Below are 16439 nucleotides of genomic sequence, written 5' to 3' on the forward strand. Positions count from 1 at the left end.
GCTCCAGCACCCAACCGCGGTGACACGCCAGAGGGGCGGGGTGGTGGTGGGGCGGGGCTTTTGTCGGAGGGAGCTGTGGAGGGACACACCGGCACACAGATGGCGGCGCCGGGGCTAGGCGCCGGTGGGGGCGGCCAGGTGCAGGTCGAGGGGCTCGCGGGCCGAAAGGACGGCCACTGGGCCCGCGGCGGAGTCTGGGTCTGGGCCAGCCACCCCGGGAGCGTCTGGGGTGCGGCTGCCTTCCAGGGCCGCCTTCTGGCCGCCTGGCCGGCCGGGCCGGCGGGGAGCGCCCCCGCCGGCGCGCGCCGTGGTGGGAGGGGCCTGAGGAGGTGGGTCCTGCAGCGGGGCCCGGCGGGGGCGGAGCCGGCGGCCCCCGCCGCGGGCGAGTAAAGGAGAAGGCGGGCGGAGCGGGAGGCAAAAAGCCTACAGCACCCGGTATTCCCAGGCGGTCTCCCATCCAAGTACTAACCAGGCCCGACCCTGCTTAGCTTCCGAGATCAGACGAGATCGGGCGCGTTCAGGGTGGTATGGCCGTAGACGGGGGCGGGGGGCCGCGGGCGGCCTCTTGAGGCCCAGTTTCGCTGGCGCTGGCGCCTTAACGCCAGCCTGGCGGCCGGCCCGCCCCGGCAGGGCCCCCTCGCCCGCCCAGGCAGGGGGAACGGAGGTCTCGGGTATCGGGCGGCGGCGGAGGGTTTGGCGACCACCTCCCAGCCCAGGGCGGCCGTGACCCAGCAAACCCTTCGGCGCTTGGCGCCCCGCCCAAGATCCCGCACGTCGCTCACAGGGACGTGGCCCCGGAGGCTTCAGGGCCCGGGGCCCGCGGTCCCTTGGGCATCGGTCCTGCCCGCCCACGCGGCGCTAGGCGCAGCCCGGCCGCAGCCCGGGCCGGCCCTCCTGCCCGACAGCAGCCGGCCCGAAGCCACCGGGAGCCACCATTGAGTCGCCACGGCCCCTCTGCCCCGGCAAGGCCACCCTTGCCCCCACACCCCCCGCCGAGCTCAGGACCCCGCCCCTGGTGGCCGGCAGGCCCGGGGAAGCGGCCCCTGCCCTCGATCCCGCTCCCGCACCCAACCGCGGTGACACGCCAGAGGGGCGGGGTGGTGGTGGGGCGGGGCTTTTGTCGGAGGGAGCTGTGGAGGGACACACAGGCACACAGGTGGCGGCGCCGGGGCTGGGCGCCGGTGGGGGCGGCCAGGTGCAGGTCGAGGGGCTCGCGGGCCAAAAGGACAGCAACTGGGCCCATGGCGGAGTCTGGGTCTGGAGGGCTCTGAGCCTCCATCCGCTCTGGTGCCTCGGGTCTACCGGCCCGACGCCTGGTAGCGCGACACCCCACCGGCCCACAGACGTAGCCTCCCCAGCTGTGCTCACAGCGAGTCCAACCGCAGCCTGCATCCCTCCACGGGACACTTGGATTACTCCCGCGATCCCCACGAGGTGCGGCACCCGCTGGCCGAATGGGCTGAGATCCTGCCCTTGCGGCGCCCTGTGGCCACCTCCGCCTCCCTCACGGTACTGGCCGAGGCCTCGGACCAGCGGGCCCCGGCTCCCAGCTCAGCGCTGCTCCTCCGCCCCTCTCACCTCCTGCCCGACGTCCAGGCTACCGAGCACCCTCCACCCCCGCCCACCTTCATGCCACTCAGCCGGAACCCGGGAGGCAATGCCAACTACCAGGTGTGTATGACAGTCTGGTGCTGAAGCGGCAACCGCAGGAGGGCCAAGCGCGGGCCAACTCGCTGCTACCTTCCACCTCGGCCTCCAGGCCCTCTCTGCACGGGAGCCAGACTGGGAAAATGAACTTACCAGCAGCAAATGGGGGCAGGGGCAGGGGGCGGCAGGGCATGGAGAGAGGAATAAAGAGCTCCAGAGTCCAGGAAACATTGGTGGTCTGTGGCTTGGAAGCGCCACTCCTTCTGCCAGCCTGGGTCCCTGCGCTTGGCTTCCTGCAATAAGAAGCCAGTGTCCCCTTCTTGGCCTGAGGGTCCCTTTGGTTTAGTGGCCACAGTTCTGCCAGCAGGCCCCTCCTGGTCCTATACCATGCACTAAGTACATCTGCAGCTGCAGACTCCAAACCCCTGGTCTCTGGGCACCTCCTCTGTGTCTCAGCTGTCCCTGTCCACAGAGAGCCTCATACAAGACGTTGCTTCCAAACTGGGAGGTTCCACATCTGGGCAGGTCCAGCTCCAGGCCCAGTGAAGGGCATGAAGAAGGCTGAGGCTCTGGACTCCAGCCAGGCCTTCAGCAGGCCTCTGAGGCCAAGGTCTTCCTAGTCTCAAGAGGGGCCAAGAGACGCAATGTGTCATTTGAACAAGTGAGTCAGCGGGCAGTGAGCGAATGAGTGACCGCTCGAGGGGATGTATGCCGGCCACCGGGCCCTGTTTGACTGTCCAGGCTCAGCTTACCTGACCCTGGTTACCAGGGAATGCCACTCTGGGCCCTCCTTTTCATCCCCCTCCCTCACTGTGACCTCACCACCTGCCCCATTATGACCCAGTCTGGCTCCCAGTTAAAACTGGAGGGCAGAGGGCCCAGGCAGTCCTGGGACCAACGGCCATGGGTGAGCGAAACTACTACCGAGCCGAGCCGTTCACTGGCCCCATCCCCAGGAAATGCCAGGAGCAAGGATACTCAATTCTTCTGATCCCGGTCAGCTTCATCTTGCTCAACGTGGGGATCAACATGGTGACTATGGTCAGGGCAGGATCTGTGCAGCGCGGTTGGGGGAGCCCTGGGGTCTTGAAGGGGCTGAGGTGGGAGGGCTGCTGGGGTGTGACAGGACAAGGGTTGGATTTCAGGGCTCACCCTGCTCCCGGCCTCCCCCCTCCCCTTCTTCCCTCAACTCTGGAGGCATCTGAAGAGATTCTTGCGGGCACTTTTCAATCGTATTTTCCACAAAGGTGAGTGGGCGCCGGCGTGGGTTCAGGGGATGTGGGCCTGTCCCCTTTCTTCTATCCCTGCCTTGATTCTCAGCCCCTCAGGAACCCAGGCCCTGACCCATCTCGCCTTTCCCCACAGACAAGCAAGCCAGCTGTGTAGGCACCCATGGCATGTGCATGCGCTGCTCCGTGGATCCCAAGAACCTGTGCTCAAGAGTTTCTTCCCACTTCTGCCGTCGCCCAAGCTTCCTGCTCGGGCAGGTAAACCACCTTGACTACTGCCTGCAGCGGGGCTCGGCGGGGGCGGAGCCGGCGGCCCCCCCGCCGCGGGCGAGTAAAGGAGAAGGCGGGCGGAGGGGGAGGCAAAAAGCCTACAGCACCCGGTATTCCCAGGCGGTCTCCCATCCAAGTACTAACCAGGCCCGACCCTGCTTAGCTTCCGAGATCAGACGAGATCGGGCGCGTTCAGGGTGGTATGGCCGTAGACGGGGGCGGGGGCCGACGGCTGCCTCTTGAGGCCCAGTTTCGCTGGCGCTGGCGCCTTAACGCCAGCCTGGCGGCCGGCCCGCCCCGGCAGGGCCCCCTCGCCCGCCCAGGCAGGGGGAACGGAGGTCTCGGGTATCGGGCGGCGGCGGAGGGTTTGGCGACCACCTCCCAGCCCAGGGCGGCCGTGACCCAGCAAACCCTTCGGCGCTTGGCGCCCCGCCCAAGATCCCGCACGTCGCTCACAGGGACGTGGCCCCGGAGGCTTCAGGCCCCGGCGCCCGTGGTCCCTTGGGCATCGGTCCTGCCCGCCCACGCGGAGCTAGGCGCAGCCCGGCCGCAGCCCGGGCCGGCCCTCCTGACTGACAGCAGCCGGCCCGAAGCCACCGGGAGCCACCATTGAGTCGCCACGGCCCCTCAGCCCCGGCAAGGCCACCCTTGCCCCCACACCCCCCGCCGAGCTCAGGACCCCGCCCCTGGTGGCCGGCAGGCCCGGGGAAGCGGCCCCTGCCCTCGATCCCGCTCCAGCACCCAACCGCGGTGACACGCCAGAGGGGCGGGGTGGTGGTGGGGCGGGGCTTTTGTCGGAGGGAGCTGTGGAGGGACACACCGGCACACAGATGGCGGCGCCGGGGCTAGGCGCCGGTGGGGGCGGCCAGGTGCAGGTCGAGGGGCTCGCGGGCCGAAAGGACGGCCACTGGGCCCGCGGCGGAGTCTGGGTCTGGGCCAGCCACCCCGGGAGCGTCTGGGGTGCGGCTGCCTTCCAGGGCCGCCTTCTGGCCGCCTGGCCGGCCGGGCCGGCGGGGAGCGCCCCCGCCGGCGCGCGCCGTGGTGGGAGGGGCCTGAGGAGGTGGGTCCTGCAGCGGGGCCCGGCGGGGGCGGAGCCGGCGGCCCCCGCCGCGGGCGAGTAAAGGAGAAGGCGGGCGGAGCGGGAGGCAAAAAGCCTACAGCACCCGGTATTCCCAGGCGGTCTCCCATCCAAGTACTAACCAGGCCCGACCCTGCTTAGCTTCCGAGATCAGACGAGATCGGGCGCGTTCAGGGTGGTATGGCCGTAGACGGGGGCGGGGGGCCGCGGGCGGCCTCTTGAGGCCCAGTTTCGCTGGCGCTGGCGCCTTAACGCCAGCCTGGCGGCCGGCCCGCCCCGGCAGGGCCCCCTCGCCCGCCCAGGCAGGGGGAACGGAGGTCTCGGGTATCGGGCGGCGGCGGAGGGTTTGGCGACCACCTCCCAGCCCAGGGCGGCCGTGACCCAGCAAACCCTTCGGCGCTTGGCGCCCCGCCCAAGATCCCGCACGTCGCTCACAGGGACGTGGCCCCGGAGGCTTCAGGGCCCGGGGCCCGCGGTCCCTTGGGCATCGGTCCTGCCCGCCCACGCGGCGCTAGGCGCAGCCCGGCCGCAGCCCGGGCCGGCCCTCCTGCCCGACAGCAGCCGGCCCGAAGCCACCGGGAGCCACCATTGAGTCGCCACGGCCCCTCTGCCCCGGCAAGGCCACCCTTGCCCCCACACCCCCCGCCGAGCTCAGGACCCCGCCCCTGGTGGCCGGCAGGCCCGGGGAAGCGGCCCCTGCCCTCGATCCCGCTCCCGCACCCAACCGCGGTGACACGCCAGAGGGGCGGGGTGGTGGTGGGGCGGGGCTTTTGTCGGAGGGAGCTGTGGAGGGACACACAGGCACACAGGTGGCGGCGCCGGGGCTGGGCGCCGGTGGGGGCGGCCAGGTGCAGGTCGAGGGGCTCGCGGGCCAAAAGGACAGCAACTGGGCCCATGGCGGAGTCTGGGTCTGGAGGGCTCTGAGCCTCCATCCGCTCTGGTGCCTCGGGTCTACCGGCCCGACGCCTGGTAGCGCGACACCCCACCGGCCCACAGACGTAGCCTCCCCAGCTGTGCTCACAGCGAGTCCAACCGCAGCCTGCATCCCTCCACGGGACACTTGGATTACTCCCGCGATCCCCACGAGGTGCGGCACCCGCTGGCCGAATGGGCTGAGATCCTGCCCTTGCGGCGCCCTGTGGCCACCTCCGCCTCCCTCACGGTACTGGCCGAGGCCTCGGACCAGCGGGCCCCGGCTCCCAGCTCAGCGCTGCTCCTCCGCCCCTCTCACCTCCTGCCCGACGTCCAGGCTACCGAGCACCCTCCACCCCCGCCCACCTTCATGCCACTCAGCCGGAACCCGGGAGGCAATGCCAACTACCAGGTGTATGACAGTCTGGTGCTGAAGCGGCAACCGCAGGAGGGCCAAGCGCGGGCCAACTCGCTGCTACCTTCCACCTCGGCCTCCAGGCCCTCTCTGCACGGGAGCCAGACTGGGAAAATGAACTTACCAGCAGCAAATGGGGGCAGGGGCAGGGGGCGGCAGGGCATGGAGAGAGGAATAAAGAGCTCCAGAGTCCAGGAAACATTGGTGGTCTGTGGCTTGGAAGCGCCACTCCTTCTGCCAGCCTGGGTCCCTGCGCTTGGCTTCCTGCAATAAGAAGCCAGTGTCCCCTTCTTGGCCTGAGGGTCCCTTTGGTTTAGTGGCCACAGTTCTGCCAGCAGGCCCCTCCTGGTCCTATACCATGCACTAAGTACATCTGCAGCTGCAGACTCCAAACCCCTGGTCTCTGGGCACCTCCTCTGTGTCTCAGCTGTCCCTGTCCACAGAGAGCCTCATACAAGACGTTGCTTCCAAACTGGGAGGTTCCACATCTGGGCAGGTCCAGCTCCAGGCCCAGTGAAGGGCATGAAGAAGGCTGAGGCTCTGGACTCCAGCCAGGCCTTCAGCAGGCCTCTGAGGCCAAGGTCTTCCTAGTCTCAAGAGGGGCCAAGAGACGCAATGTGTCATTTGAACAAGTGAGTCAGCGGGCGGTGAGCGAATGAGTGACCGCTCGAGGGGATGTATGCCGGCCACCGGGCCCTGTTTGACTGTCCAGGCTCAGCTTACCTGACCCTGGTTACCAGGGAATGCCACTCTGGGCCCTCCTTTTCATCCCCCTCCCTCACTGTGACCTCACCACCTGCCCCATTATGACCCAGTCTGGCTCCCAGTTAAAACTGGAGGGCAGAGGGCCCAGGCAGTCCTGGGACCAACGGCCATGGGTGAGCGAAACTACTACCGAGCCGAGCCGTTCACTGGCCCCATCCCCAGGAAATGCCAGGAGCAAGGATACTCAATTCTTCTGATCCCGGTCAGCTTCATCTTGCTCAACGTGGGGATCAACATGGTGACTATGGTCAGGGCAGGATCTGTGCAGCGCGGTTGGGGGAGCCCTGGGGTCTTGAAGGGGCTGAGGTGGGAGGGCTGCTGGGGTGTGACAGGACAAGGGTTGGATTTCAGGGCTCACCCTGCTCCCGGCCTCCCCCCTCCCCTTCTTCCCTCAACTCTGGAGGCATCTGAAGAGATTCTTGCGGGCACTTTTCAATCGTATTTTCCACAAAGGTGAGTGGGCGCCGGCGTGGGTTCAGGGGATGTGGGCCTGTCCCCTTTCTTCTATCCCTGCCTTGATTCTCAGCCCCTCAGGAACCCAGGCCCTGACCCATCTCGCCTTTCCCCACAGACAAGCAAGCCAGCTGTGTAGGCACCCATGGCATGTGCATGCGCTGCTCCGTGGATCCCAAGAACCTGTGCTCAAGAGTTTCTTCCCACTTCTGCCGTCGCCCAAGCTTCCTGCTCGGGCAGGTAAACCACCTTGACTACTGCCTGCAGCGGGGCTCGGCGGGGGCGGAGCCGGCGGCCCCCCCGCCGCGGGCGAGTAAAGGAGAAGGCGGGCGGAGCGGGAGGCAAAAAGCCTACAGCACCCGGTATTCCCAGGCGGTCTCCCATCCAAGTACTAACCAGGCCCGACCCTGCTTAGCTTCCGAGATCAGACGAGATCGGGCGCGTTCAGGGTGGTATGGCCGTAGACGGGGGCGGGGGCCGACGGCTGCCTCTTGAGGCCCAGTTTCGCTGGCGCTGGCGCCTTAACGCCAGCCTGGCGGCCGGCCCGCCCCGGCAGGGCCCCCTCGCCCGCCCAGGCAGGGGGAACGGAGGTCTCGGGTATCGGGCGGCGGCGGAGGGTTTGGCGACCACCTCCCAGCCCAGGGCGGCCGTGACCCAGCAAACCCTTCGGCGCTTGGCGCCCCGCCCAAGATCCCGCACGTCGCTCACAGGGACGTGGCCCCGGAGGCTTCAAGCCCCGGCGCCCGTGGTCCCTTGGGCATCGGTCCTGCCCGCCCACGCGGAGCTAGGCGCAGCCCGGCCGCAGCCCGGGCCGGCCCTCCTGCCTGACAGCAGCCGGCCCGAAGCCACCGGGAGCCACCATTGAGTCGCCACGGCCCCTCAGCCCCGGCAAGGCCACCCTTGCCCCCACACCCCCCGCCGAGCTCAGGACCCCGCCCCTGGTGGCCGGCAGGCCCGGGGAAGCGGCCCCTGCCCTCGATCCCGCTCCAGCACCCAACCGCGGTGACACGCCAGAGGGGCGGGGTGGTGGTGGGGCGGGGCTTTTGTCGGAGGGAGCTGTGGAGGGACACACCGGCACACAGATGGCGGCGCCGGGGCTAGGCGCCGGTGGGGGCGGCCAGGTGCAGGTCGAGGGGCTCGCGGGCCGAAAGGACGGCCACTGGGCCCGCGGCGGAGTCTGGGTCTGGGCCAGCCACCCCGGGAGCGTCTGGGGTGCGGCTGCCTTCCAGGGCCGCCTTCTGGCCGCCTGGCCGGCCGGGCCGGCGGGGAGCGCCCCCGCCGGCGCGCGCCGTGGTGGGAGGGGCCTGAGGAGGTGGGTCCTGCAGCGGGGCCCGGCGGGGGCGGAGCCGGCGGCCCCCGCCGCGGGCGAGTAAAGGAGAAGGCGGGCGGAGCGGGAGGCAAAAAGCCTACAGCACCCGGTATTCCCAGGCGGTCTCCCATCCAAGTACTAACCAGGCCCGACCCTGCTTAGCTTCCGAGATCAGACGAGATCGGGCGCGTTCAGGGTGGTATGGCCGTAGACGGGGGCGGGGGGCCGCGGGCGGCCTCTTGAGGCCCGGTTTCGCTGGCGCTGGCGCCTTAACGCCAGCCTGGCGGCCGGCCCGCCCCGGCAGGGCCCCCTCGCCCGCCCAGGAAGGGGGAACGGAGGTCTCGGGTATCGGGCGGCGGCGGAGGGTTTGGCGACCACCTCCCAGCCCAGGGCGGCCGTGACCCAGCAAACCCTTCGGCGCTTGGCGCCCCGCCCAAGATCCCGCACGTCGCTCACAGGGACGTGGCCCCGGAGGCTTCAGGGCCCGGGGCCCGCGGTCCCTTGGGCATCGGTCCTGCCCGCCCACGCGGCGCTAGGCGCAGCCCGGCCGCAGCCCGGGCCGGCCCTCCTGCCCGACAGCAGCCGGCCCGAAGCCACCGGGAGCCACCATTGAGTCGCCACGGCCCCTCTGCCCCGGCAAGGCCACCCTTGCCCCCACACCCCCCGCCGAGCTCAGGACCCCGCCCCTGGTGGCCGGCAGGCCCGGGGAAGCGGCCCCTGCCCTCGATCCCGCTCCCGCACCCAACCGCGGTGACACGCCAGAGGGGCGGGGTGGTGGTGGGGCGGGGCTTTTGTCGGAGGGAGCTGTGGAGGGACACACAGGCACACAGGTGGCGGCGCCGGGGCTGGGCGCCGGTGGGGGCGGCCAGGTGCAGGTCGAGGGGCTCGCGGGCCAAAAGGACAGCAACTGGGCCCATGGCGGAGTCTGGGTCTGGAGGGCTCTGAGCCTCCATCCGCTCTGGTGCCTCGGGTCTACCGGCCCGACGCCTGGTAGCGCGACACCCCACCGGCCCACAGACGTAGCCTCCCCAGCTGTGCTCACAGCGAGTCCAACCGCAGCCTGCATCCCTCCACGGGACACTTGGATTACTCCCGCGATCCCCACGAGGTGCGGCACCCGCTGGCCGAATGGGCTGAGATCCTGCCCTTGCGGCGCCCTGTGGCCACCTCCGCCTCCCTCACGGTACTGGCCGAGGCCTCGGACCAGCGGGCCCCGGCTCCCAGCTCAGCGCTGCTCCTCCGCCCCTCTCACCTCCTGCCCGACGTCCAGGCTACCGAGCACCCTCCACCCCCGCCCACCTTCATGCCACTCAGCCGGAACCCGGGAGGCAATGCCAACTACCAGGTGTGTATGACAGTCTGGTGCTGAAGCGGCAACCGCAGGAGGGCCAAGCGCGGGCCAACTCGCTGCTACCTTCCACCTCGGCCTCCAGGCCCTCTCTGCACGGGAGCCAGACTGGGAAAATGAACTTACCAGCAGCAAATGGGGGCAGGGGCAGGGGGCGGCAGGGCATGGAGAGAGGAATAAAGAGCTCCAGAGTCCAGGAAACATTGGTGGTCTGTGGCTTGGAAGCGCCACTCCTTCTGCCAGCCTGGGTCCCTGCGCTTGGCTTCCTGCAATAAGAAGCCAGTGTCCCCTTCTTGGCCTGAGGGTCCCTTTGGTTTAGTGGCCACAGTTCTGCCAGCAGGCCCCTCCTGGTCCTATACCATGCACTAAGTACATCTGCAGCTGCAGACTCCAAACCCCTGGTCTCTGGGCACCTCCTCTGTGTCTCAGCTGTCCCTGTCCACAGAGAGCCTCATACAAGACGTTGCTTCCAAACTGGGAGGTTCCACATCTGGGCAGGTCCAGCTCCAGGCCCAGTGAAGGGCATGAAGAAGGCTGAGGCTCTGGACTCCAGCCAGGCCTTCAGCAGGCCTCTGAGGCCAAGGTCTTCCTAGTCTCAAGAGGGGCCAAGAGACGCAATGTGTCATTTGAACAAGTGAGTCAGCGGGCGGTGAGCGAATGAGTGACCGCTCGAGGGGATGTATGCCGGCCACCGGGCCCTGTTTGACTGTCCAGGCTCAGCTTACCTGACCCTGGTTACCAGGGAATGCCACTCTGGGCCCTCCTTTTCATCCCCCTCCCTCACTGTGACCTCACCACCTGCCCCATTATGACCCAGTCTGGCTCCCAGTTAAAACTGGAGGGCAGAGGGCCCAGGCAGTCCTGGGACCAACGGCCATGGGTGAGCGAAACTACTACCGAGCCGAGCCGTTCACTGGCCCCATCCCCAGGAAATGCCAGGAGCAAGGATACTCAATTCTTCTGATCCCGGTCAGCTTCATCTTGCTCAACGTGGGGATCAACATGGTGACTATGGTCAGGGCAGGATCTGTGCAGCGCGGTTGGGGGAGCCCTGGGGTCTTGAAGGGGCTGAGGTGGGAGGGCTGCTGGGGTGTGACAGGACAAGGGTTGGATTTCAGGGCTCACCCTGCTCCCGGCCTCCCCCCTCCCCTTCTTCCCTCAACTCTGGAGGCATCTGAAGAGATTCTTGCGGGCACTTTTCAATCGTATTTTCCACAAAGGTGAGTGGGCGCCGGCGTGGGTTCAGGGGATGTGGGCCTGTCCCCTTTCTTCTATCCCTGCCTTGATTCTCAGCCCCTCAGGAACCCAGGCCCTGACCCATCTCGCCTTTCCCCACAGACAAGCAAGCCAGCTGTGTAGGCACCCATGGCATGTGCATGCGCTGCTCCGTGGATCCCAAGAACCTGTGCTCAAGAGTTTCTTCCCACTTCTGCCGTCGCCCAAGCTTCCTGCTCGGGCAGGTAAACCACCTTGACTACTGCCTGCAGCGGGGCTCGGCGGGGGCGGAGCCGGCGGCCCCCCCGCCGCGGGCGAGTAAAGGAGAAGGCGGGCGGAGCGGGAGGCAAAAAGCCTACAGCACCCGGTATTCCCAGGCGGTCTCCCATCCAAGTACTAACCAGGCCCGACCCTGCTTAGCTTCCGAGATCAGACGAGATCGGGCGCGTTCAGGGTGGTATGGCCGTAGACGGGGGCGGGGGCCGACGGCTGCCTCTTGAGGCCCAGTTTCGCTGGCGCTGGCGCCTTAACGCCAGCCTGGCGGCCGGCCCGCCCCGGCAGGGCCCCCTCGCCCGCCCAGGCAGGGGGAACGGAGGTCTCGGGTATCGGGCGGCGGCGGAGGGTTTGGCGACCACCTCCCAGCCCAGGGCGGCCGTGACCCAGCAAACCCTTCGGCGCTTGGCGCCCCGCCCAAGATCCCGCACGTCGCTCACAGGGACGTGGCCCCGGAGGCTTCAGGGCCCGGGGCCCGCGGTCCCTTGGGCATCGGTCCTGCCCGCCCACGCGGCGCTAGGCGCAGCCCGGCCGCAGCCCGAGCCGGCCCTCCTGCCCGACAGCAGCCGGCCCGAAGCCACCGGGAGCCACCATTGAGTCGCCACGGCCCCTCTGCCCCGGCAAGGCCACCCTTGCCCCCACACCCCCCGCCGAGCTCAGGACCCCGCCCCTGGTGGCCGGCAGGCCCGGGGAAGCGGCCCCTGCCCTCGATCCCGCTCCCGCACCCAACCGCGGTGACACGCCAGAGGGGCGGGGTGGTGGTGGGGCGGGGCTTTTGTCGGAGGGAGCTGTGGAGGGACACACAGGCACACAGGTGGCGGCGCCGGGGCTGGGCGCCGGTGGGGGCGGCCAGATGCAGGTCGAGGGGCTCGCGGGCCGAAAGGACGGCCACTGGGCCCGCGGCGGAGTCTGGGTCCGGGCCAGCCACCCCGGGAGCGTCTGGGGTGCGGCTGCCTTCCAGGGCCGCCTTCTGGCCGCCTGGCCGGCCGGGCCGGCGGGGAGCGCCCCCGCCGGCGCGCGCCGTGGTGGGAGGGGCCTGAGGAGGTGGGGCCTGCAGCGGGGCCCGGCGGGGGCGGAGCCGGCGGCCCCCGCCGCGGGCGAGTAAAGGAGAAGGCGGGCGGAGCGGGAGGCAAAAAGCCTACAGCACCCGGTATTCCCAGGCGGTCTCCCATCCAAGTACTAACCAGGCCCGACCCTGCTTAGCTTCCGAGATCAGACGAGATCGGGCGCGTTCAGGGTGGTATGGCCGTAGACGGGGGCGGGGGCCGACGGCTGCCTCTTGAGGCCCAGTTTCGCTGGCGCTGGCGCCTTAACGCCAGCCTGGCAGCCGGCCCGCCCCGACAGGGCCCCCTCGCCCGCCCAGGCAGGGGGAACGGAGGTCTCGGGTATCGGGCGGCGGCGGAGGGTTTGGCGACCACCTCCCAGCCCAGGGCGGCCGTGACCCAGCAAACCCTTCGGCGCTTGGCGCCCCGCCCAAGATCCCGCACGTCGCTCACAGGGACGTGGCCCCGGAGGCTTCAGGGCCCGGGGCCCGCGGTCCCTTGGGCATCGGCCCTGCCCGCCCACGCGGCGCTAGGCGCAGCCCGGCCGCAGCCCGGGCCGGCCCTCCTGCCCGACAGCAGCCGGCCCGAAGCCACCGGGAGCCACCATTGAGTCGCCACGGCCCCTCAGCCCCGGCAAGGCCACCCTTGCCCCCACACCCCCCGCCGAGCTCAGGACCCCGCCCCTGGTGGCCGGCAGGCCCGGGGAAGCGGCCCCTGCCCTCGATCCCGCTCCCGCACCCGGCCCCGGTGACACGCCACAGGGGCGGGGTGTGGGGGGGCTTTTGTCGGAGGGAGCTGTGGAGGGACACACCGGCACACAGGTGGCGGCGCCGGGGCTGGGCGCCGGTGGGGGCGGCCAGGTGCAGGTCGAGGGGCTCGCGGGCCGAAATGACGGCAACTGGGCCCATGGCGGAGTCTGGGTCTGGAGGGCTCTGAGCCTCCATCCGCTCTGGTGCCTCGGGTCTACCGGCCCGAAGCCTGGTAGCGCGACACCCCACCGGCCCACAGACGTAGCCTCCCCAGCTGTGCTCACAGCGAGTCCAACCGCAGCCTGCATCCCTCCACGGGACACTTGGATTACTCCCGCGATCCCCACGAGGTGCGGCACCCGCTGACCGAATGGGCTGAGATCCTGCCCTTGCGGCGCCCTGTGGCCACCTCCGCCTCCCTCACGGTACTGGCCGAGGCCTCGGACCAGCGGGCCCCGGCTCCCAGCTCAGCGCTGCTCCTCCGCCCCTCTCACCTCCTGCCCGACGTCCAGGCTACCGAGCACCCTCCACCCCCGCCCACCTTCATGCCACTCAGCCGGAACCCGGGAGGCAATGCCAACTACCAGGTGTATGACAGTCTGGTGCTGAAGCGGCAACCGCAGGAGGGCCAAGCGCGGGCCAACTCGCTGCTACCTTCCACCTCGGCCTCCAGGCCCTCTCTGCACGGGAGCCAGACTGGGAAAATGAACTTACCAGCAGCAAATGGGGGCAGGGGCAGGGGGCGGCAGGGCATGGAGACAGGAATAAAGAGCGCCAGAGTCCAGGAAACATTGGTGGTCTGTGGCTTGGAAGCGCCACTCCTTCTGCCAGCCTGGGTCCCTGCGCTTGGCTTCCTGCAATAAGAAGCCAGTGTCCCCTTCTTGGCCTGAGGGTCCCTTTGGTTTAGTGGCCACAGTTCTGCCAGCAGGCCCCTCCTGGTCCTATACCATGCACTAAGTACATCTGCAGCTGCAGACTCCAAACCCCTGGTCTCTGGGCACCTCCTCTGTGTCTCAGCTGTCCCTGTCCACAGAGAGCCTCATACAAGACGTTGCTTCCAAACTGGGAGATTCCACATCTGGGCAGGTCCAGCTCCAGGCCCAGTGAAGGGCATGAAGAAGGCTGAGGCTCTGGACTCCAGCCAGGCCTTCAGCAGGCCTCTGAGGCCGAGGTCTTCCTAGTCTCAAGAGGGGCCAAGAGACGCAATGTGTCATTTGAACAAGTGAGTCAGCGGGCGGTGAGCGAATGAATGACCGCTCGAGGGGATGTATGCCGGCCACCAGGCCCTGTTTGACTGTCCAGGCTCAGCTTACCTGACCCTGGTTACCAGGGAATGCCACTCTGGGCCCTCCTTTTCATCCCCCTCCCTCACTGTGACCTCACCACCTGCCCCATTATGACCCAGTCTGGCTCCCAGTTAAAACTGGAGGGCAGAGGGCCCAGGCAGTCCTGGGACCAACGGCCATGGGTGAGCGAAACTACTACCGAGCCGAGCCGTTCACTGGCCCCATCCCCAGGAAATGCCAGGAGCAAGGATACTCAATTCTTCTGATCCCGGTCAGCTTCATCTTGCTCAACGTGGGGATCAACATGGTGACTATGGTCAGGGCAGGATCTGTGCAGCGCGGTTGGGGGAGCCCTGGGGTCTTGAAGGGGCTGAGGTGGGAGGGCTGCTGGGGTGTGACAGGACAAGGGTTGGATTTCAGGGCTCACCCTGCTCCCGGCCTCCCCCCTCCCCTTCTTCCCTCAACTCTGGAGGCATCTGAAGAGATTCTTGCGGGCACTTTTCAATCGTATTTTCCACAAAGGTGAGTGGGCGCCGGCGTGGGTTCAGGGGATGTGGGCCTGTCCCCTTTCTTCTATCCCTGCCTTGATTCTCAGCCCCTCAGGAACCCAGGCCCTGACCCATCTCGCCTTTCCCCACAGACAAGCAAGCCAGCTGTGTAGGCACCCATGGCATGTGCATGCGCTGCTCCGTGGATCCCAAGAACCTGTGCTCAAGAGTTTCTTCCCACTTCTGCCGTCGCCCAAGCTTCCTGCTCGGGCAGGTAAACCACCTTGACTACTGCCTGCAGCGGGGCTCGGCGGGGGCGGAGCCGGCGGCCCCCCCGCCGCGGGCGAGTAAAGGAGAAGGCGGGCGGAGCGGGAGGCAAAAAGCCTACAGCACCCGGTATTCCCAGGCGGTCTCCCATCCAAGTACTAACCAGGCCCGACCCTGCTTAGCTTCCGAGATCAGACGAGATCGGGCGCGTTCAGGGTGGTATGGCCGTAGACGGGGGCGGGGGCCGACGGCTGCCTCTTGAGGCCCAGTTTCGCTGGCGCTGGCGCCTTAACGCCAGCCTGGCGGCCGGCCCGCCCCGGCAGGGCCCCCTCGCCCGCCCAGGCAGGGGGAACGGAGGTCTCGGGTATCGGGCGGCGGCGGAGGGTTTGGCGACCACCTCCCAGCCCAGGGCGGCCGTGACCCAGCAAACCCTTCGGCGCTTGGCGCCCCGCCCAAGATCCCGCACGTCGCTCACAGGGACGTGGCCCCGGAGGCTTCAAGCCCCGGCGCCCGTGGTCCCTTGGGCATCGGTCCTGCCCGCCCACGCGGAGCTAGGCGCAGCCCGGCCGCAGCCCGGGCCGGCCCTCCTGCCTGACAGCAGCCGGCCCGAAGCCACCGGGAGCCACCATTGAGTCGCCACGGCCCCTCAGCCCCGGCAAGGCCACCCTTGCCCCCACACCCCCCGCCGAGCTCAGGACCCCGCCCCTGGTGGCCGGCAGGCCCGGGGAAGCGGCCCCTGCCCTCGATCCCGCTCCAGCACCCAACCGCGGTGACACGCCAGAGGGGCGGGGTGGTGGTGGGGCGGGGCTTTTGTCGGAGGGAGCTGTGGAGGGACACACCGGCACACAGATGGCGGCGCCGGGGCTAGGCGCCGGTGGGGGCGGCCAGGTGCAGGTCGAGGGGCTCGCGGGCCGAAAGGACGGCCACTGGGCCCGCGGCGGAGTCTGGGTCTGGGCCAGCCACCCCGGGAGCGTCTGGGGTGCGGCTGCCTTCCAGGGCCGCCTTCTGGCCGCCTGGCCGGCCGGGCCGGCGGGGAGCGCCCCCGCCGGCGCGCGCCATGGTGGGAGGGGCCTGAGGAGGTGGGTCCTGCAGCGGGGCCCGGCGGGGGCGGAGCCGGCGGCCCCCGCCGCGGGCGAGTAAAGGAGAAGGCGGGCGGAGCGGGAGGCAAAAAGCCTACAGCACCCGGTATTCCCAGGCGGTCTCCCATCCAAGTACTAACCAGGCCCGACCCTGCTTAGCTTCCGAGATCAGACGAGATCGGGCGCGTTCAGGGTGGTATGGCCGTAGACGGGGGCGGGGGGCCGCGGGCGGCCTCTTGAGGCCCGGTTTCGCTGGCGCTGGCGCCTTAACGCCAGCCTGGCGGCCGGCCCGCCCCGGCAGGGCCCCCTCGCCCGCCCAGGAAGGGGGAACGGAGGTCTCGGGTATCGGGCGGCGGCGGAGGGTTTGGCGACCACCTCCCAGCCCAGGGCGGCCGTGACCCAGCAAACCCTTCGGCGCTTGGCGCCCCGCCCAAGATCCCGCACGTCGCTCACAGGGACGTGGCCCCGGAGGCTTCAGGGCCCGGGGCCCGCGGTCCCTTGGGCATCGGTCCTGCCCGCCCACGCGGCGCTAGGCGCAGCCCGGCCGCAGCCCGGGCCGGCCCTCCTGCCCGACAGCAGCCGGCCCGAAGCCACCGGGAGCCACCATTGAGTC

The 16439-nt window shown here is 69.1% G+C and overlaps 9 non-coding genes across 9 annotated transcripts; all 9 read right to left on the reverse strand.

Annotated features, from left to right (window-relative positions):
* Positions 1-420: 420 nt before the first annotated feature.
* Positions 421-539, reverse strand: LOC137214059 (5S ribosomal RNA). The gene has a single exon (XR_010938674.1). It is a non-coding gene; the product is annotated as a 5S ribosomal RNA (ribosomal RNA).
* A 2702-nt stretch (positions 540-3241) lies between these two features.
* LOC137214060 (5S ribosomal RNA) lies at positions 3242-3360 on the reverse strand. The gene has a single exon (XR_010938675.1). It is a non-coding gene; the product is annotated as a 5S ribosomal RNA (ribosomal RNA).
* A 937-nt stretch (positions 3361-4297) lies between these two features.
* Positions 4298-4416, reverse strand: LOC137214061 (5S ribosomal RNA). Its single transcript, XR_010938676.1, has one exon. It is a non-coding gene; the product is annotated as a 5S ribosomal RNA (ribosomal RNA).
* A 2700-nt stretch (positions 4417-7116) lies between these two features.
* On the reverse strand, positions 7117-7235 carry LOC137214062 (5S ribosomal RNA). Its single transcript, XR_010938677.1, has one exon. It is a non-coding gene; the product is annotated as a 5S ribosomal RNA (ribosomal RNA).
* Positions 7236-8172: 937 nt separating this feature from the next.
* Positions 8173-8291, reverse strand: LOC137214063 (5S ribosomal RNA). Its single transcript, XR_010938678.1, has one exon. It is a non-coding gene; the product is annotated as a 5S ribosomal RNA (ribosomal RNA).
* A 2702-nt stretch (positions 8292-10993) lies between these two features.
* On the reverse strand, positions 10994-11112 carry LOC137214065 (5S ribosomal RNA). The gene has a single exon (XR_010938680.1). It is a non-coding gene; the product is annotated as a 5S ribosomal RNA (ribosomal RNA).
* Positions 11113-12049: 937 nt separating this feature from the next.
* On the reverse strand, positions 12050-12168 carry LOC137214066 (5S ribosomal RNA). The gene has a single exon (XR_010938681.1). It is a non-coding gene; the product is annotated as a 5S ribosomal RNA (ribosomal RNA).
* Positions 12169-14861: 2693 nt separating this feature from the next.
* Positions 14862-14980, reverse strand: LOC137214067 (5S ribosomal RNA). Its single transcript, XR_010938682.1, has one exon. It is a non-coding gene; the product is annotated as a 5S ribosomal RNA (ribosomal RNA).
* A 937-nt stretch (positions 14981-15917) lies between these two features.
* LOC137214068 (5S ribosomal RNA) lies at positions 15918-16036 on the reverse strand. The gene has a single exon (XR_010938683.1). It is a non-coding gene; the product is annotated as a 5S ribosomal RNA (ribosomal RNA).
* Between the last annotated feature and the right edge of the window lie 403 nt (positions 16037-16439).

This window comes from Pseudorca crassidens, chromosome 19 (genome assembly GCF_039906515.1).
Source record: "Pseudorca crassidens isolate mPseCra1 chromosome 19, mPseCra1.hap1, whole genome shotgun sequence".
In the NCBI taxonomy this organism is placed as follows: Eukaryota; Metazoa; Chordata; class Mammalia; order Artiodactyla; family Delphinidae; genus Pseudorca; species Pseudorca crassidens.